The following is a 21975-nucleotide window of genomic DNA, read 5'->3' as shown; positions in this document are numbered from 1 at the left end:
GCGGCGGCCCGCGCCCCTTCTCCTCTCGCGAGAACACGCCCCCCCCTTCTCCCCAGCCGAAGCCGGGAGCGGGGCGTCGTTCCTGGGCGGGAAGTTGTGGGTTTTCCCCGCGCCCTCGTGGCGCGCTGCGGGCACCCGAGGCCCGGGAGGGGAGGCTCTTCTGCCTTCCGCGCGCAGCCGGGCCCGGGGCTTTTCCTCCCGCCCTCCGCAGCTCCAAGGAGGTCAGGCGGACGCGTGAGGGGCCCGGACCTGAGGCCCCAGAGATGGGCGGTGCCCTGGGGGGGGCGCGCCCCGGAAAGCTTGGAGCCGGGCGGGAACCGACCCCACCCCTCTGCACCTCAGAGGTCAGTCCAGAGTCTGACACCTTTCCTGACTCCTAGGAGACCTTATCGTCCAGTCTAGAACACCTCTTTCGGAAGAGCCATCCCTGGGCTTCCTGTAAGCAATCACCACACATAGTGTACGGCTTGCAGTAGCATCGTAATTCAACCTTAAAATTTCACACTTTTTAGAGACAGTAGTTTTCATTGACTTTGGGGAAGCCATGATGTATTGCATTCACTACGAAGAAGATAGCATTTCTTTCTTTTGAAGTTCATGGCTTCTGAGGATATTTGCAATGGAAACACTTTTTTTTTTTTTCAAAATGGCCAATTTTTTTTTTTTAACTCTACATCATACTCCATAAAGTTATAAAAGAAGTTCACTTTTTCTGACACCATGTATTGCTAATTCTGGAACACTTTGAAAAAACCGTATTATTTCGCCACGTGGCTCTAACCTTGATGGTGTACCTGTTATTTCTCCCAATGCAAGAGTCTTGTTAGCTTGTTAGTGCTTTTAGCTTCTTTCTGTAGAAGGAGTGATTCCTTCCGACGCGCACTTCCTACTCTTACCATGTCCTGACAACATTGGGATGGTAGTCATTCTTTTACACTATATCCCTGGTATTTATATAGGGAGTCGTATTTATACATCTATGTCCACATCTTTTATGAAATGCACATCTATTGGGATTGTGGACAGGAATATGAAACCTAATAAAAAAAGAAAGCGCTTTTTAAGTCGATTTTCTCCATTTGTAAGGGAAGCACTTCTCTGACCGTTTCAGAACAAAATTTGCCATTTTAATATATACAATCCACCCGAGAGTAAAAGTCCTCAATTGCTGCTTTTCTCCTTCTTCCGTATTTCCCGGCGCGTCATGAACTGATTAATAAACATACACTGTATCCTAATTCTATTTAGTTTATCTATGTATAAAATATAATTTATTACCATAATTATCAGAGCTCTAACAGTCCCTATTGGCAAAGTGATTCCGTTACAGATTTCTTGCTTGGGAGTAACAAAAATGGGTCAGATTTTTATTCTATAATAACCCAACCCACTTTTTATTTTTAAGAAAATAGTCACTATGACACCAGCGCTAAAAAGTGTCTCAAAAGCTCTTTTAAATACTTAACTCTGAGAGTGGTGATATTCTGAATTACCAGATATCTCTTATCAACTGCAATTTTCATTTGTTTCCAATTTTAACGTCAACATATTTGTGAGAACCAAATTTGTCTTATGAGCCATACTGCCTCAAAATATTTCTCCATCTCATCAGATTGTATTAAATCTTAACTGAATTAAACCCTAAAAGTAAATATTGTATAAACTACAATGGATTATATACTCTGGGCTTCATGTATGTGAAAAGTTGTAAACTTTTATTTCTTCTGTGTTTTGTACTTCTACTCTAGTAGTTTCATCAATTTCTGTAATAAAAGCATATCAGCTTTTATTATACAATTATTTATTACAGAACTATTATTTACTTAAGTACCACTGTTCTTTCTCTTAGTCTGTGCCATCATGGATTTTGGAGAATCTGCCAATTGTGATACGATGGTACTCCATACACAGTGTATGCTAGAGTTCTCCTCTTCGTTGTCGTCACTTTCCAATAATATGGGCAGCAGGAGCATGTTTATCCATGGGAATGTCCCTCCTAAATTTTGGAGACAAAGCCCTCATTCTTTATTAAGCCAGAAATTCTTAAGGCTAGTACCTCTCAGTAGTAGTTACTTATGCAGCTTAAGAAAAGTATTCACTCTTCTTGACTACCAATGAGTAAATTAGATACTGAGAGCTATTTGTTAGTACTTCCACCATTTTTTGGGAGTAACTTAAACTAGAAGGCACATTTAGAATTTCAGGACATCAGATAACAAAAATTAAGTTACTGCCTCTCTGCCTTTATAACAAGGGTATCTCGTCTCCAGTGTCTAGAACAGAACATGACACAAAGTATGCACAAAATGTGTTTGTTGGATAAATTAATGAATGAATGGGCAAATAACTCTGTGTCCTATGTGCAGTTTATACTGTACTCTCCTCTTGGGATGGCTTATTGGAAAGATCATGAACACACTTTGGAGACTTGGAGATCTGAGTTCAAATCCTCCCTCTGCAGAATTTAGGTCTTAGGCAAGTTTCTTAACTTTTCTAAGCTTAAATTCCTCATTTGTGCAACGATGGTTACAACTACTTCAACAGCTTATTATGAGAATTAAATGTGATGAAATATTAGATAGTATCTAAAACATAGTGAGTGATTAGCAAGCTAAAATTCCTTTACCATAAACATGAATATATTTGTTAACACTAGCTGGTACAACAAATAAATACAAAAATCTATCCTGGCATTTCTACAGAAGTGTATTTCTCATCCATGTAAAGTTCAGAATGGCAGGCAAGTCTCCTCTAAGCATTTATAAGAATAAAGTTTCTTCCATGTTAGAGTTCTGACGTGTTCAACACATAATCACAACATCAAGCTGGCAGAAAGGGGCAAAACGTGGAGAATCACTCAAGGGAGGTTTTGTGCACATCACTTCCATTCCCGTTCCACTGGCTAGAACACTCCCAAGCCACCAAACTACAAGGCAACCCATGAAATGGAGTCTAGCCCAGGAAGAAAAAGAAATTAGTTTGATGAACAGCCAGCAGTCTCTGTCACAGTTGGTTTCTGAAATAACCATGCTAAGTCTATAGCTGTAATTAATAAATATTCTAGATGATTAATAGAGCAATTTCCAAAAGAACATAGTTTAAATCCAGGTATAAGTAGGAGAAGAGTAAGTTGCAATAGTTACCGATACTAATTGTCTTTTCTCTTTTTTACAGATATCTTTCTTAAGGTATAGGTCTGTATTAGTAACACATGAGAATACCTGAAGAACAGGTATGTCACTAATCTGATGCCATGTGCAAAGGGGATACTTAAAGCTCTCTGGAAACCTCCCTCTTGTTTTATATTGGCAGACTTTTTTTCCTGCTGTGTTACTAGGGTGTGAATGAAAATTTTTTCATTCGTATTGTCATATTCTCTCTTAGATGGCTAAGTCTGTTAGCAACTTAAGCAATCTCTGGACATTATATTTAGTATTTCAGAACACTTGGGTCACAGAAAGTTACCACAATTAAATAACTGCTCGTGGAGAATTGACCTAGAATTTATGTTCTGATTCCAAAGCAAAAAGCATACATATTATTATTCGGACTGCGGGTGAATAGAGGTATGCAATAATACTAATACCTACATATTTTAATCCCAGAGCCTCATTTTAGGATATAATTTTAACTTCCTGAGGTGGTGTGCATTTCTAACTGTTTCAGAACCTGCTCTGTGAGGACTGAACTTCTTAATACAACAGCTAGCAGTGAAATAATGACAGTAAATTTCTAACCCTCACCTAGGTAATTACCTCAACTCCTTCCTCAGTTATCTCATGTAAATACAGTTCTGTTCCAGAAAGTTTCCCCATCGATTTTAAAACACAACCTCTTCTACTAATGAAGAAGTAATAAAGTACTAAAATACTTTCTGAGTCAACTGGAAAGCTTCAAATCTACACCTGACTTTTTTTTAACCCACTACAAAGTCCTTCAACTGTTGAATTTGTAATATTTCATTAAATAATACTAGCTTGCTTTTTATGGTAAGAGGAAATTCAGTATCAGAATTTTTCTATTGACCTTTAGTTCCTAGATAGAACTATGGCCACTTTCAGTTGCAAACACTATCTCAATCAGAAATTAGATTTTAACCAAAACACTGAATTTGATTTAGAATTCAAGCCTTCTTTAGGCTGAAAGCCTGTATGGGGAAAACAGGCAAACTCAGCTTCTCTATTTCTCCATCTCGTTTTCCTCGTACCCCCACAAGTCAGTCTCTGGGTGAAGGACAAAACAGTTCTTATCTAGCTGTTACTGTTTTAATCCAGTTTTGCACTCTCTTGGCCTGACACACAGAACCCCCCATAGGATTTACAGGACCCAGTGCAAAACGGAAATGCTGGGTCCCTTGTTGCAAAATAATTAAGAATTTCAAGACAGCAAAGCAGAGGATTAAACCAAGTACAGGTCTCTGTGCACAGGTCTGCACAGGTCACTGGCCCATGAAGCTACTGATATGTGTTTAAGGTTGGCTCTCCAGGGTCTCTTTGGAGAGTTGCTTCTGGGCTTCTCTAATTGCAACCCCTACAATGTGGGTAATGCACCTTTTCTTTTAGCTGCCTACTCCTAATCACCCCTCAGCTCCTGTTTCCTCCGCCCTGTTGTATTCTCCCTACTGGAGAGTCATTTCACCCTCTGGCAGAAGGTCTCCTAGGCAGGACTCAAGATGGCTCCAGCCAGCTCCTTCTCTCCCATGGGACTTCACCTGGTCCTTGGGAAATACTCACATATCCTTTGCCCTGTAGGCCATTATCTCCCTCTTGATTCTGCCACAGAAACAGTTGGGCAACCTGCTTCCCAGTTTCTACAGAATCCCCTCATTGCAGGGAACAAACACATCCCAAGCTCTCACATGATCCCACGGAAGCCCATGGAAGCCCCCTGGCATAAGCTGAAGAAGCATCCTACATGCCCTCCCCACTGGAGTTGGTGAGCTCAACTTTCCCCAGTAAAATCCCTACATAAATCTCCTCTGTCTCAACTATTTTATATTCTTAAAGTGAATAAGAGCATTTGAGTTACAGAATAGGCTTTGAATTATTTCCTTCATGATAGTTACCTAACTTGAAATTTCATACTTTTTTGTATTGGGGGATTTCAGTTAAAACTTCATTTTTAAATTCCTATTAAAAAGCATATTCTCTCTGTGGTATAAATATTTTCTGTTTCTTATTTAGATGTGTGGTCACATGTATAAAAAAATTATTAGCTATTACCGAAAAATAATGTATTGAGGTTAATAGGTGTTCAAGGCACAAAATTAATTAAAATAGTATCTTCTCTACATATGCTTGTATTTCTGTTTGACAAATATGTGACAACAAATTGCCTTTTTCATACATTGTTATCCACATTAATGATATTAAATATTTAGATTCTTGCCTTTGGTTAATTTCTCAGAATTTTTTCTTAAAAAATTTGAACACTATGAAATTTTATGTCTGAAGAGCCTAAAAAATATAAATATGCCACAAAATCAAAAATAAAAATATAGAAGTACAATTTGTACTAAGAGTTGGTAACTTGGACTAAGGTTACATTGAGCCATGAAACCCCTGTATACTGGCATGAATCTCAAATCAGATGGATTTTTTTAACAGTGTAAGGCTGCCTTGATTTTCCTTTAATGTCTGTGATTACCAAAAATGAGTTGCCTTCCTTTGTTCTATATCAAAGTATAAAAGATTCAGAAAATGATCGGGCTTTGGTGTCTAGTTTAAACTCCTTAACTTTATCTTGCTCCATTCAAAGTGCTATTGTGAGCCTTGAGTGTACAAGTCAGAGAAGGACAATTTACTAAACACGTCACACATGCCTACAGAAGGTTCTCATTCTATTTCTTCTCTAACGAAAAGTTACTTCCTTCTAGATGTCTGCTTCTAAGTATCTGAATTTACATGACATCAGAGTTACAGGATACCTAGAACTCTTGCTAATGAGCAAAAGCTTCTTTAGATGATTCATAAAGGAAAACTTATAAAGAATGAAGAAAAAGGCAAAGTCCCCAACTTTTGTTATTCTTTATGTACTTCTTCCTTAATGATGGGTTATCATAACCTCTTTTTCTGAAATCTCCAGTCAGGGTTTCATAAAACTTATTTGCATGTTTGCCTAGTCCTACTGTCTTCCCTGCTAAAACGTTTTACACCTCAGATCATACAGTTCACATTTTAACATTCATTTCAACTTAATTCCATAAACACTTGTTGACTCTCTATACAAAGGTCTAGAGAGATATATGAGTACAACCCAGTGCCTGCCTTCAATATGTTCCATTCTATTAGGATACCAAAATATATAAGCAACAATACAAATAAGTGCAATAATAGAAACACATATAAAGGGATAAGAGAACACATCACGGAACAATTAACAGTGGGATGAGACAGACTAAGTCAGGTCAACCCAAAGAGAGAGAGGTTAATGACATTTTAGCTGAGCTTTAAAATGAGGTCAGGGAATTTCCTGGCGGTCCGGTGGTTAGGACTCTGTGCTTTTACTGCTGAGGGCCTGGGTTTGATCCCTGGTCAGGGAATTAGGATCCCCCAAGCCACATGGCCCGGCCAAAAAAAATGTTTTAAATAAATAAAATGAGGTCAGAAATTGATAAGGCAGGAGGAGACATTCCAGGCAGTGAAAGGAACACAAAGAAAAGCAAGAGAGTACCATCAGGACCTCCAGGAAAAGAAAATGGGTACAGGGAAGGTTTCAGTGTCATGAAGGCATTTGAGCTGGGCTTGAAGTATAATCATGAGAAAAAATAAGAGTCTATATTCATGTAAGAGCAGTGGAGAGGGAGAAGAAGGAAGAATCTCCTGAGTAACTTCTGATGTTGAATCATCAGGGCAGAGTGATTAGATGGTGGGCAGAGAGGTAGTGAAAAGAAGAAGAATGAAGAATGATGTCCAGAATTATGCCCTCCTTGCCCTGTGAGGAGGAATGTGCGTGTGTGTGTGTGTGTGTGTGTGTGTGTGTGTGTGTGTGTGCGCGCACACTATGGTTGTTATTGCTTATTTTGGGGTGGAGGGTTGTCAAGAGACAAGGTTATGAGGGAGAAAAGACAAAATGAGCCATTTTTGACATTAAAATTGATGTACACCTATGAGACTTTCAGGTAGATACAGTAATAAACACAGTAGTTAACATGATTGAGTGCTTACTCTGTGTCAAGCCCTGTGCTAAGCACTCTACAGGAATTAGCTGATTTAATGTCAGAGGCATCTGAGGATATGAAAATATGGAGGTCTGACTAAAAGACTTGGTCTGAAGGTATAGGTCTGCATCAGATAGTGGGGTAAATGACATCAGGCAGCAATGTGATGTAAAAACTGAACCTTGGTAAACACTAATACTTGAGGACAGAAGGAATGGAGAAAAAAAAAAAATAGCCAAATGAGTAAGGAGAGAAACAGAAGTTATAAAAACCAAGGTAGAGAGAGTTTCAAAAAGGGGGGATGTATTTGCCAGTGGAAATGCTGCAGAGGAGTTCAAATAAAAGAGAAAATTTGATAAGTTCCTACTGAATTTTACCACTGGGGAGTAAATGGTTACTTTTACGGAAGTAGTTTCATGGTGTAATGGCGATGAGAGCTTCACTGAGTTAATGAGAAAATGGCCAATTGAGGAAGAGGGGATAGTGGAGTGATGGGAATAGGAACTAATATTTATTGAAACCTACTATGAGCTAAGTAAGTTCTGTTCTGGCATTTTGCTTAAGTGTGGCAGGACGCTATCTTGAAATATTAACCATTGTTTTCTGGTTTCTGACTCCCCTAGCTCTTCCTTGCCATCTAGAGAACTAGAAGATCATTGCCTCAGGAAAGAGATGGCAGAGCAGATTGATGAGGAAAGGCTTCCTTTCCTGGCTTTTTAGTTTCAGAAGTCTAGCCCTCAGGGCAAAATGGAAATAACTCTAGGGCTTAAAACAGCAGACTTGGGAGAATATGTGGTGCCAAGAGCAAGGCCTCACTCACTCGATACCACCACCACCACTGGAAAGCTCCTCAGGCTAGCAGGAGGAAGAGAATACGGGAGTAGATGGCTGGGTTTCTGGGGAAGGGGCAGCTTTACCGCCTGCCCCAGCCCAAGTGAGAAAATGAGTAAATAACTGGGTAACCTTCAAGATTCCAGAAAAAGAGAAAAGTTGTGTTTTGTTCCTTGTGAGAGCATGGATGGATGGAAGGACCAGAGGTTGACTCTTTCTTATGGTTAATGTAGGCATTCAGCCCCCACAGAACTTCCTGGGGCCCAGCATGACTTGGACAGCAACACAACAATTCCTGTGTGACCAGGATTTCTGAGATTTAGGCAAACATCTGAGATCCCCATGCTCAACTATGATGCAGGATTAGCACTGCAGTTCTAGCACATCAGCAAATGACACTGAAGGGACTAAGGGACAGCTCAGCAGCAAAGGGCAATTGAGATGACCGACATCTCAGAGGATGCCAGTGTGTACAACCAAGACCAATAACCCTTTCCCTTCTCGTGAACTGATACTGTGTAAGCCATTCTCCCCACTGCCTTCGCTCCAGAATTTCATCACAACCCCAGGCAGAAAGGAAGTTTCTAACCACCCAGCCAAATGGAGACTCAATATTGAAACACTTGAATTCAGTTCAGTTCTAGAAACACTTGAATTTGGGAAATTAAATTCATGACCACCATATCTATTCTATGATATTAAATTCTTAACCATCATTACAACTTCATTAAATAGGAATTGCCATTCCCACATTACAAGTGATGAAATAGATTCAGAGAGATTAAGGAATTTTTCTAGGCTAGCAAGGGACAAAGCCAGGGCTCACACCAAGGTCTGTTTTACACCAAAGCCAGTGTTCTTTCTACCAGACCACTTTGTATTTTCAAAAAGTTTGACAGAGAAGAAGAATAGTAGCCAGAAGGGGACCCAGGGTGATGAGACTTTTTTTTTTTTTTAAGAATGAGAGAAATTAGACAGTATAAATGGGGAAAGGAAAAAGAGCTAGTTGAGGGAAAGACATTGAAAATGAAGGAGAAGGGATTATTTATCAAGGAATGATTCTAAAGGATATGGGAGATGAATAAAGATAAAGGGATAAACCTTGAATGCAAGGTAGGTACTTCTCCAAGGTAAGAGTGAACGTGGAAAGGATTTACATAGAAAGAGTTTTGTAGACAGGTGGGAAAATTTTGATGGCATCAGTGCTTCATGACATGAAGGAGGAAGGGCCAAGTGCAATACCTGTAGGATGCATGTAGGATGAAAACTGAATCATAACTTGCATTTTAGTGCCTTGAACAGAAGGTGGTATATGTCATGCATTTGATTGAGTTCCTTCAACACTGTAGTGGCATTATGCCCAGATCTGCAACCCGTCCTTTGAGGACTGAAGCAGACATTTCTCCAGCTGCTCAGAATGTTGGTCATTGACACTTCTTAATTCCCCTTCCCAGGAATTGTCCTCTACTGAGAGAGCAGGTTTACCCCAGATTACATCCCCTACCCAATGACTGTTCCGTCTGGGATGTAAGGTCTAGTCCCTTGCCTCAGTTCAGGAAGCCTATAGGACCATCCATATCCTCAGACCTCTCTACTGCTCCCCCATCACAACACACACACACACACACACACACACACACACACACACACACACACAGGATTAACTGAGGTCTTCGTTGTGACTGTGCTGCACTTCACCCTCTGCCCAGTCCTGCTTCCTTCACTCCCCCGCAGGAATTCCCCGAAAACTTCCTGCAGGCACTTAACCCATTCTCAGGTCCCTCTGTATGGGGGACATGTCTGCTCCCCTCATGCCAAAAGAGGCCTACTCTGCAGGTGTGGCTTGGGGTTTTCTGGTTCTTGCGTGAAGTTTTAGCAAGCTCACTTGTCTGAAGGCCTAAATGCACATTTCCAACTTGTACTAATGTAAAGCTGCTATTTCTTTTCCAATGCCTATCTTTTGTATGTATTTTTCAGTTGGGATCCAAATTCACAAGGAGAGAGAGGAATTATTTTACTCTCTGAAAACTTGGAAGTGGTAAAGAAACACTATTTAGCGTTTGGGTGAGAAACAGCAAGAATGACAAGGAATGTGAAAAATAAACATGATGTGGAATCTAAGATTAAAAAAATGGTTCCAACATTTACAAAATGTCCATGAACTCTAGTCCTGTATACAAAGTTCCTACCGAAGAGAAGGAGTGAATCACAAAGGGAATCTACCCAGGCTCCCAGTCATTAGATTTAGATCATTGTTCCTTATTCTCCAGATTTTTGGCTTAATTCAGAAGATTTATAAAGAACCAGGAATGTTGACTCTGTTACAAAGAACTGCAGCAGCTTTTTGCTAAAATCAGTTTTACCATTACCTTAATTACATTTTATTACCAAAAGATAAGTACGCTAAATGGATCCACATATCAAAACATCTATTATAGGTTTGTAGAAGTGATGGTAAGGATGACACTATTTTTTATTAATGCCTATTTTAAAATTACTTTAATTTGACCCCATTTTACCCCAAATTACCCTTTGAGATGATTTTTCAGGCTTAGTCCCAAGTTAAGGATAGCTCTGAAACTTTTTCCATGGCAAGAAATTAAATTAGGTAAGATTTCATTTGTTTTGAGAATGAGCAATATTCACAAACCTTTACACTTTAGACTGAGTGTTCCAAGAGTCATATTTTTACAGATTTTACATTTAATATAATTCTACTTCTGATATTCATTTTTGTTACTCTACAAGCTAACCAGAAGTAATAAGGTTTCAGGACCTGGAAAGCATGTATTTGGCTTTTCTCATCTGTTTGGGTCAATGTTAGGATTTCTAAGGTACCATGAATGGTGGAGTTAATTATTGATGAAGTGAATCCACAAATTTGTTTGTTGCTTGCCAGTTGTATTGCTTATCTATAATGCTATTACCAGTTTTCTCTAAAGCATGAAGATTTCCTACAAAAATGGAAGCTATGCAGTTGTAATTTTTCACCTTTTATAAGATTATGGGGTGCAGGAAATGGGGGAACAGAGAGGCCTTCAACTTCTCCATCTTAGGGTAATATTCCTTGCCATCTATGAGGTGAAGAATGTATGAGATAACAGAATGGCTCTGTTCTCAGAGGTGATGATGGGTTTGCTCTGAGCTATCAACACTCATACCTGGGCCTCTTATGATCAATGACACACCATTTGGAGACGGCTAACTGGGGTTAATGGTGCAATCTGTGGCTTTGGAACAGAGTTCTTCTCTATGTGAAACTAATTGGCCCATATGGGGATTAAACTGGTAACAGTGTCCTCATTTGTCAACCCATCTATTCAGCATTTGAATCTGGTTATGTTTGAGTACTTCCCACAATTCAACCAATGTATTTTCAGTTGATACTATAACCTCAGAAAGAGGAAGAGGTAATTGTTTAAAATATACAAGCTGTTTATCAACCCAAATCACTGTAAGAAAGTCATTATAAATTAAATAATAATTATCCTATTGCCAGTTATTCTTAATTGAATATCCCAAGCTGTGGGAAACAGAACAGGAGGTAAGTGTGCTTCTCATTAAGTAACTTATTCCATTGCAAATGCCAGAATTACTTTGAAAATTCTCCAGACATGCCTTCAGAGTACCCTCCTCACTGCCCAGGGACTGCTTAGAGGGTTACCATCCCAGCAACCCCAGCTCTTTCCCAAAACATTAGGTTTCAGACTGGGACCTGACCTTTTTCCTCACTTTCTTTTTCTTTGCTTCTATGCTCATCAGCTTTAATCCTGACCCCGGAGTACTTTTTATATCCATTTACCGATTACATGATTAATATGCTGACTTTGCGGGGGAAAAAAACACTCTTTGCCACAAAATAGAGGTCCATCCTTCTATAGAGACTTCCATTCACACTTCAGTTCAATTGAGGACATATCTTGACAATACAGCATACTTTTTAGATCAGCTTAGATTTTTCTCTCTCAATTTTCTTTTGATTAACCTGATGCCTTTCTCCAATTCAACTGATGCTTAGTATCAGACTAACACAGATAAAAACAAGTCTCAAGTTGTCAAATTATGTTATAGTAGAGCCTGCAGCATAGTGGAAACAATAAAGTCAAACTAGTAAAAAAAAAACAGAGAGTGGACTTCCCTGGTAGCACAGTGGTTGTGAGTCCGGCTGCCAATGCAGGGGACACGGGTTCGAGCCCTGGTCCGGGAAGATCTCACATGCCGTGGAGCGGCTAAGCCCGTGTGCCACAACTACTGAGCCTGCACTCTAGAGCCCACGAGCCACAACTACTGAGCCCACCTGCCGCAACTACTGAAGCCCGTGCACCTAGAGCCTGTACTCTGCAACAAGAGAAGCCACCACAATGAGAAGCCCACGCACCGCAATGAAGAGTGGCCCCCACTCGCCACAACTGGAGAGAGCCCGCGCACAGCAATGAAGGCCCAACACAGCCAAAAATAAAATAAATAAATAAATAAAAATTAAAAAAAACAGAGAGTAAAATGTTTATTACTAGGGGATGGGGAGATAAGATAGATGTTATTTAAGGGTACAAACTTGCAAATAAGCCCTAGAGATCTAATGCACAGTATAATGAATATAGACAACAATATTGTACTATCTATGTGATGGGATAAATATCACTACAAAGGCTATGATATTACAGCATATAAATGTACCAAAGTAACACGTTGTACACCTTAAATTTGCACAATAAGTCAAGTTTATAAAATTTTAAAAAATAAAAGAGAAAAAACTAAGAAATTGAAAAAAAAAAAAGAGGTTAAATAGGAGGCCCAGAGGGGATGGATAACAATGAGCCAGGTTGTCAAGGTGACCACATTTACATGCAGTAGAAGAGCATTTTCTTTACTTAAACCCTCAGTTAGAAGCTATCTTTTCCTGCCAAAAAGAATTTTAAAATAAGTGAACTTTAAGCAGTTATAGAAATAGCAAGTATTTCCCACAAAGAGTGATAAAGACCCAAACATAAGAAAGTAACAGAGCAGTGTGGTCCAATAAGAGTGTGAGACAAAGAAGAGCGTCAGCAGAACCTTGACAAAGAGAGAAGAGTTATGTGTACTGGACTAAAAAACAAACTTATTTTAGCCCTATTGGCTGAGAGTTTTCACCAGCTCCCTAGTGAAGAGAAATTGGAATTTAACCTCAAAATACTAATGTTCGTTTTTATAGGACTATTTATATCTGCTTAAGTTAACATTCAGTTCTCTTATTATCCTAAAAAATTCTTAACTAAAAGGACTGCTGAGATGAATATACGTATAGGATACATGCTACCTTATTGTAGCAATGAAAATTCTAATTCCAAGAGGAGACAAAATCAGCTCAGTGCTTCGCTCAGAAAAGAATGTATTTTAGTTAGAGTGTACACTCGCTCTCTTGGTTGATTCTCACCAGAAGTTTGCCAATTTTACCAACATTTAAAATTCATTAGTTGCTGCTCTCTTTCTAATTTTCTATTTTCTAATGTTTTGGGGTTTTATTTTGCTGTTCTTTTTTCTAACTTTTGAGATAGATAATGAACTCATTAATTTTCAGCCTTTCTTCTTTTCCAATTACGTGTATAATGTTACACACTTTTCTCTAAAGACTTCTTTAGTGGTGTCTCATATGTCTGAGATGTGATCTTTTCATTATATTTTAGTTCAAAATAATTTTTATTTGTGTTCTGATTTTTTTCTTAGAATTCTATTTAATTCCAAAAAATATGTGAACATACTTTGTATGATTTCAATCCTTTACAAATTATTCAGACTTGTATTTTGTCCTAGCTTTTGCTCAGTTTTTGTAAATGTTCCACATATGCACTTGAAAAAAGTATGTATTCTGCAGTTGTTGGGTGTTATATCATATACATACCTTTATATGTCCATATACATAAATCTTTAAAAATCATGATGTTAAAATCTTTTATATTTTTACTGATTTCTTTGGTCTCCATAGTCTATCAATTACTGAGAAAGGTATATTAAAATTTCCCATTATGATGTGGATTTATCTATTTTTCTTGAAGTTTTGTCAATTTCTGATTTATATATTTTCAGTCTATGCTATTGGAAACATACAAATTTAGAATTCTTATAGCTTCCCTATGAATTGAACCTTTTATCATTATGAGGAGACCCTCTTAATCTCTAATAATGCTTTTGACCATAATGTCTATTTTGTGTCATATTAAAGCAATCACTCTTTCTCTATACACACATATACCTATATGTATATAATAATGCATATATGTATATACTATGTAAATACGTATACACATATATATGTGTATACGTATTTACATAGTATACACATATACACGTGTATATACAAGATATATACACGTGTATATGTGTGTGTGTGTGTAAAGCTACACCAGTTTTCCTTTGGGTAGTAGTTACATGATTTTTTTCATCCTTTTACTTTGAATCTTTCTTTAAACCTTTCTGTATTCTTACACTTTGTAAGAATTTTTAAAAACGAAATCTGACAATTTTGTCTTTTAACCAGATAATATAGCAGTTAGTTCATTTGCATTTCATATAACAATTCACAAAACTGGTTTTTTTTAAGATCTATTATCCTATTTGATGGTTTCTGTTTGTTCTGCCTACTGTCTGTAGCTTAATAAGAAGCTCCCTCAGCAGATCCTAGCTCAGTGGAAGGACATAATGCAGATGAGATCCAGAGGCTCCCATTCAATAAGGCCATGTTCTTGACCAGGAAGTTCTCACAGTTGCAGAGTTGAACTGGTGTCCCCTGCCTCCTTCCAAGTCCCTCATAAACATATAGAATTGCATAGCACAGGGCCCTCTGGAGCTCGGCTTCTCAAGCTTGCCTCTCTATGGGATAATGAGAAATGGGGCCTGGAGGGTATTTTCAGCTGCTCCATGCCTTCAAGTTTCCCTAAAAAACCTGACTTTAAATTTATGTCCTGTCATGCTAGTGGTATATGTGTGCATGCTGCTTTGCCCAACACCTTTCTTACTTTCCTTTTGAATGATTACATTTTATCTTTTTTTTTTCTTTTTTGGTCTTCTATTGATTTGGCAATTACTTTCTTTGTCTATTATTTTCGTAATTACTTTAGAAATTACAATATGCAAAGTTAACATATCAATGTCTGAGTTTCCTCAATACCTTTACCCTCCTCCTGGAGTGATAGCAGGAACAACAACAAAAAATGCTTGAACTCAATTCCCTCCACACCTACCAAGTTAATATATTTTATATATTTTTGCAGTTGTGCATCTTAAGTATCTTTTGAAAAATATCCCTGAGACATTATTATTAATGTTTATACAATCAGTGATTATTTTATTTAACCAAATATTTACCATTTTCTTTTCTCTCCATTCCTTTGTGCATCTTGAATCATCCTTCTTCCAAAAGCATATTCTTTAGCACGGTGTTTCTTAAACTGTTTGTGGTGTAGGACTTTTTTTTTTTTCTTTTAATCATCACAGACTAATTTTTTTAAGTACAATAATATGAATTAAATTAAGCGCGACAGGACTCCCCTGGTGGCACAGTGGTTAAGAATCTGCCTGCCAAGGCAGGGGAAAAGGGTTCAAGCCCTGGTCCGGGAAGATCCCACATGCCACAGAGCAACTAAGCCTGTGTGCCACAGCTACTGAGCCTGTGCTCTAGAGCCCACGAGCCACAACTACTGAGCCCGCGTGCCACAACTACTGAAGCCCACGTGCCTAGAGCCCATCCTCCGCAACAAAGACAAGCCACCGCTATGAGAAGCCCGAGCACTGCAACGAAGAGTAGCCCCAGCTCATGGTAACTAGAGAAAGCCCGCACTCAGCAACAAAGACCCAATGCAGCCAAAAAGTAAATAAACAAATAAATAAAGTTATTTTAAAATAAATAAATAGGGCTTCCCTGGTGGCGCAGTGGTTGAGAGTCTGCCTGCCAATGCAGGTAACACGGGTTCGCGCCCTGGTCTGGGAGGATCCCACATGCCGCGGAGCAACTGGGCCCGTGAGCCACAATTACTGAGCCTGCGCGTCTGGAGCCTGTGCTCCGCAACAAGAGAGGCCGCGATGGTGGGAGGCCCGCGCACCGCGATGAGGAATGGCCCCCACTTGCCGCAACTGGAGAAAGCCCTCGCACAGAAACGAAGACCCAACACAGCCATAAATAAATAAATAAATAAATAAAATATTAAAAAATAAATAAATAAATAAATAAATAAATAAATAAATAAAGTGTGACAATTAAATGAAGAAAACAGAGATGAAATACAAGCCCCACATTTTCATTATTAGATTCAAGAGTCATAAAAGTACTCTGTCAAATTGCTGTACATTTTCTGAATGCTTACTCCTAGTTCCTGGACTTCTTTCATCTGGACGAGTAGCCAAAGCTCACAGACTGGCATTAATCTGTAGACCTCACTTAGAGTGACACTGCTTTCACATTCTCCTTAGTGAGGACGTACCTGCTGGTAATGTACTCTCAGTTTTTATGTGTCTGAAAACGTCTTTTTAAAGCCTTTATGTTTTTTAAATGAACTTTTTAATGTAGTACAGTGTGCATACAGAAAACTGCACATGTCATGAGTGGACTGCTCAATAAATTCTGACAAAGCAGGTTCACCCAGGTAATTGCCAAATAGGTGAAGATATAGAACACTACCAGTGCTCTTGGAGCCCCTTCCTACCCCTCCAAGTCATCACCCTACCTCTCTCCCCAAATGTAACCACTATCCTAACTACTAATATCATAAATTAGTTTTGCCTGGTTTTTAAGTCTATATAAGTGGAACATACTGTATGTATTTTTAAAAAATCTGCCTTATTTCTCTCAATAATGTGCTTGTGAGATTCATGTGTTGTTGCCTATAGCAATATTTTGTACATTGTCATTGCTGTGTAGTACTTCATTATATGAGTATGTCACATTGAAAAATAAAATCCATTCCATTGTTGATGGACACTTGGATTGTTTTCAGTTTGGGGCTGTTATCAATTAGTGCTTCTGTGAACATTCTTGTATGTTGTTTGGTACACAAATGTATGCATTTCATTTGGGTAGATACCTAGGAATGGAAAAGCTGGGTCGTAAAATATGTGTATGCTAGATTTTGCTGCCAGAGAGGTATCTCATGTGAAAACCTAACTGGACCAAAAACTGGAACTTCTGTTATTGCATTTATATTTTGTAGCAAGAGAATTTTTCACTTTTTCTAGGTTGAGTAATACTTCTTCCTTAGAAATATATTCAGAACTTCAATATAAATTTTATTGAGTTCCAAGTTTGTTTTCAGTACAGTACATCTGCAGCACATATGTGTATGCATATTTATGAGCATAACAATTTACAGATAAATTGTTATATTTGCTTTATTAATGAATATCATTTTGTATTATTTTGCCATTTGATAAGTAAATCCTTTTCCAGTGACCCACCTTCCAATGAATAGTATGCAGAAGGAGTGTTTTTTTCTAAAGATAAAATATTAATTAACTGTATAACATTTGATGCTTCTTTATCCTTTAGTAAGATCATGGAGATTAGAACCTTGGCTGCCATGTTACACTTGTTAATAGTATGTGATATAAAGGGTACAAGACTAATCCTGGGAGTACAAAATGAGAGAAATCACTAAGAAATCCCTAGACAGAAACTCGTATTGAGGAGAGGCTTAAATGCAAGGAACCATTACAAATTCAGTACAATTTTAAGACTATTCCTGTCCAACAAAAGAAAAGAAGAAAATAAATGTAGTTTGAGATCACTTGCTCATTAATTTCTTCAGAGCATTAAGGAAGGAGAGGCTTAGGATTATTAGTATGTCTTCTAGAAAAGCCTTCAAATAAATATATAATATTGGGTTGGCCAAAAGGTTCGTTCTGGTTTTCTGTACGATGGTACAGAAAACCCGAACGAACCTTTTGGCCAACCCAATAGAGTGGACTTGACAAAGGATTGAAGACTTGGAATTTTGGTTTGAGTCCCAGCTTTACTATGTACCAGCTATGTGAAATTGGACGAAGGATGTAGTAAGACTTCCGTTTTGCCATCTGTACAATGGAGATAATAATAATACAGTTGACCCTCAAGGAACACGTGTTTGAACTGGGCAAGTCCACTTACATGCAGATTTCTTTCACTAAATACATACTGCAGTGCTACATGATCTGCGGTCGATTGAATCCTGGAATGCGGGACCATGGATAAGGAGGACGACTGTAAAGTTACATGCAGATTTTTGACTGTGAGGAAGGTGGGTGCTCCTAAGCCCTGAGTTGTTCAAAAGTCAACTGAACTTACATCATTGGTTGACAAGGGAGACTTGTCAGTCAGTGCTTGGTAAATGACAGAGCAGAATTCTGGGTCACAGGTGTATTACCTTAGTCTCATGTAGGTATTTTTCTAAAAGTTTTAATTAGCTGTCTGTCATATTGTTAAAATTTGAATTTACAGCTTCTTTTTTTAATCAACTTTACTCAGGTTTTATTTACATAAAATACAATTCTCTATTTTAAGTGTGCAATTTCGAGAGACATACAAATTTATAGACCTCTGTAACCACTACCACAGTCAAAATAAGATCATTTCCATCACTGTACAAGTTTCCCTTGTACCTTTTGGCAGTCAGTCTCCCCACTACACTTCTGCAGTTGTAGGTAACTATTTATCTGCTTTCAGTAATTACTGCTTTGTTTTGCCCCTTCCTAGAATTTCACGTAAATGGAATCACACAATATGTACTCTTTTGTATTCAGCTTCTTTTGCTCACCATATTGTTTTTGAGTCACCTGTGTTGGGTATATCAGTTGTTTATCCTATAATACTGCTAGGTGATTACCCGTTGTATAGCTATAGCATGATTTATTTATTCATCTGTTGATTGACATTGTAGTTGTTTCCAGTTTTTGGCTGTTATGAATAAAACTGCTATGTACATTATAAAATTTCAGATGGACATATGTTTTCATTTCTTTCTGGTAAATATCTAGGAATGTAATAGCTGGGTCATGTGCATCATATGTTTAACTTTATAAGAAACTCCAAATTTTTCCAAAGCGGTTGTACCATTTTACATTTCCACTAGCAATGAGAATTCCAGTTGCTCCACATGCTCACCAATACTGAGTATATTATCAGTCATGTTAATTTTCACCATTCTAGTGGGTGTGTTGTATTACCTCACTGAGGTTTTAGTTTAAATTTAATGATATTGAGCATCTTTTCATGTATTTGTTGGCTATGCATTTATTTTCTTTTGTGAAATGTCTTCTTACATGATTTGCCTGTTTTTTATTAGAATGTTTGTCTTCTTGTTATTAAGTTGTAAAGTTCATTACATATTTTGGGTATAAATCCTTTGTTAGAGATATGAAATGCTACTATTATCTCCCAGTTGGTGGCGTGCCTTTTATTTTCTTCATGGTGTTTTTTGTTTTGTTTTGTTTTTTTATTTAAGTATAGTTGATTTACAATATTGTGTTAGTTTCAGGTATACAGCAAAATGATTCAGTTATATATATTATATATATATATACAAATATATATAAATATTTATATTTTTCAGAGTCTTTTCCACTATAGGTTATTACAAGATACTGAATATACTTCCCTGTGCTATACAGTAAGTCCTTGTTGTTTATCTATTTTATATACAGTAATGTTTTTTTGAAGAGCAAAATTACTTAATTTTGATGAAATCCAATTTACCAATATTTTGTTTATGCTTTTTTTGTAGCATATCTAACAAATCTTTGCAAAAATTTTCTCCTAAGTTTTCTTCTAAACATTTTATAATTTTGCCAGTTGCAACTAGGTCTATGAGCCATTTTGGAGTAAATTTTTGTGTATGACGTGAGGCAAGGATTGAGGCTCATTTTTTTCCCCAGTGTTGATATCTAGTTATTCCAGTATATTTTGCTGAAAAGACTATTATCTTTTCAACATCAAAATCAAGTATCCATATATATGTACATCTATTTCTGGATTCTCTATTCTGTTCCATTGATTTATATTCTATACTTATGCCAACATCATACTCTTTTGACCACAATAGTTTACTAGTAAGTTTCAAAATCAGGTACCTTGAAGTCCTCCAACATTGTTCCTTTTTTTAAAAATTGTCTCATCTACTCTAGGTTATTTCTTCCATAAAAATTTTAGAGTCAGCTTGTCAATTCCTGCCAAAAAAATAATACTTCTGGACTCTTGATTGGAATTCTGTTGAATCTGTAGATCAAGCTGTGGAGAATTAACATTTAAAAATATTGAAATGTCCAATTCACAAACCTGGCATATCTCACCACTGATTTAGGTAAATTTTTTTCTCAACAATTTTTGAAAATTTCAATGCACAAATCTTACATATATTTGCTAATTTTATCCTTAAGTGTTTCATGGTCTTAAAACTATTATAAATGGTTCTTCAGAAATTTGATTTTCTAATTATTTGTCGCTAGCATATAGGGATACAACTGATATTTGTATATTGACCTTGCATCGCAGGACTTCACTAATTAGTTTATCAATTTCTAACAACTTTTGTGTAAGCTCCATATGTATATGATTATGTCATCTACAAATAAAGATAATTTAATTTTTTTATTCAAATCTGTATATTTTTTATTTCTTTTCTTTGCTTTTTTACACTGGTTAGGACTTCCATTGTAACACTGAATAGAAGTGGTAAAGGGATGTGGGATGGGGGGAAACATTCAGTATTTCACTCTTAAGTAAAATGTTAGGTATAGGTTTTTAATTACTGCCCTTTATAAGACTGAGAACATTTCCTTCCATTCTTAGTTTGCTAAGAATTTTTATCATAAATTTATGAGAATCTTTGTTAAAAGCTTTTTCTGCATCTATTGAGATACTTATTTGGTTTTTCTCCTTTGTTCTGTTAATATGGTGAATTACATTAGTTGATTTTTTAATGTTAAACTAACCTTGCATTTCTTGGATAAACCCCACTTGGTCATACCGTGTTAACCTTTTTATATACTGCTTAATTTGATTTCCTAATTTTTAAAGAAGATTTTAAATCTCTGTTCATAAAGGATATTGGTATGTAGTATTTTTGTAATATCTTTTTTTAATTGAAGTACAGTTGATGTACAATATTATATGTTACAGGTATACAGTATAGTGATTCACAATTTTTAAAGGTTTTGCGCCATTTATAATTACTATAAAACATTGGCTATATTCCCCATGTTGTTCAATATATCCTAGTACCTTATTTTATACAAAATATTTTGTACATCTTAATCCCCTACCCCTATATTGCCCCTCCCCCTTCTCTCTGCCCACTGGTAACCACTAGTTTGTTCTCTATATCTGTGAGTCCACTTCTTTTTTGTTATATTCACCAGTTTGTTGTCTTTTTTAGATTCCACATATAAGTGATATCACAGTATTTGTCTTTCTCTGTCTGACTTATTTCACTTAGTATATTAACCCCTTATTGGTCATATCATTTGCAAATATTTTCTCCCATTCAGCAGTTTGTCTTTCTATTTTGTCAGTGATTTCCTTTGCGGTGTAAAAGCTTTTAAGTTTGATTAGGTCCCATTTGTTTATTTTGGCCTTTATTTCCTTTGCTTTAGGAGACAGATCTAAAAAAATATTGCTTTGATTTATGTCAAAGAGTGTTCTGCCTATGTTTTCCACTAGGAGTTTTATGGTTTCTGGTCTTAGATTTAGGTCTTTAATCCATTTTGAGTTTATTTTTGTATATGGTGTTATAGAAGGTTCTAATTTCATTCTTTATCTAAAAAAAATTAATTAATTAATTTATTTTTGGCCATGTTGGGTCTTCGTTGCTGCATGCGGGCTTTCTCTAATTGTGGCAAGTGAGGGCTACTCTTTGTTGCGGTGCATGGGCTTCTCATTGCAGTGGCTTCTCTTGTTGCGGAGCACAGGCTCTAGGCACTCAGGCTTCAGTAGTTGTGGCACACAGGCTCAGTAGTTGTGGCACATGGGCTTAGTTGCTCTGTGACAT

At 37.2% G+C, this 21975-nt stretch overlaps 1 long non-coding RNA gene and 1 pseudogene across 2 annotated transcripts in view; one reads left to right on the top strand and one right to left on the bottom strand.

Moving 5' to 3' along the window:
- Positions 1 to 21975, bottom strand: part of LOC309664706 (tigger transposable element-derived protein 1 pseudogene) — a 477505-nt pseudogene that overhangs the window by 184515 nt on the left and 271015 nt on the right. The gene's annotated exons all lie outside the window — the stretch shown is intronic.
- On the top strand, positions 104 to 11917 carry LOC309665194. The gene is made up of 2 exons (XR_014266269.1): positions 104 to 344; positions 3175 to 11917. It is a non-coding gene; the product is annotated as an uncharacterized lncRNA (long non-coding RNA).

The sequence above is a fragment of the Balaenoptera physalus genome (genome assembly GCF_965194825.1).
Source record: "Balaenoptera physalus genome assembly, chromosome: 1".
NCBI classification, from domain to species: Eukaryota; Metazoa; Chordata; class Mammalia; order Artiodactyla; family Balaenopteridae; genus Balaenoptera; species Balaenoptera physalus.
This window is presented reverse-complemented; position numbering and strand designations above follow the sequence as displayed.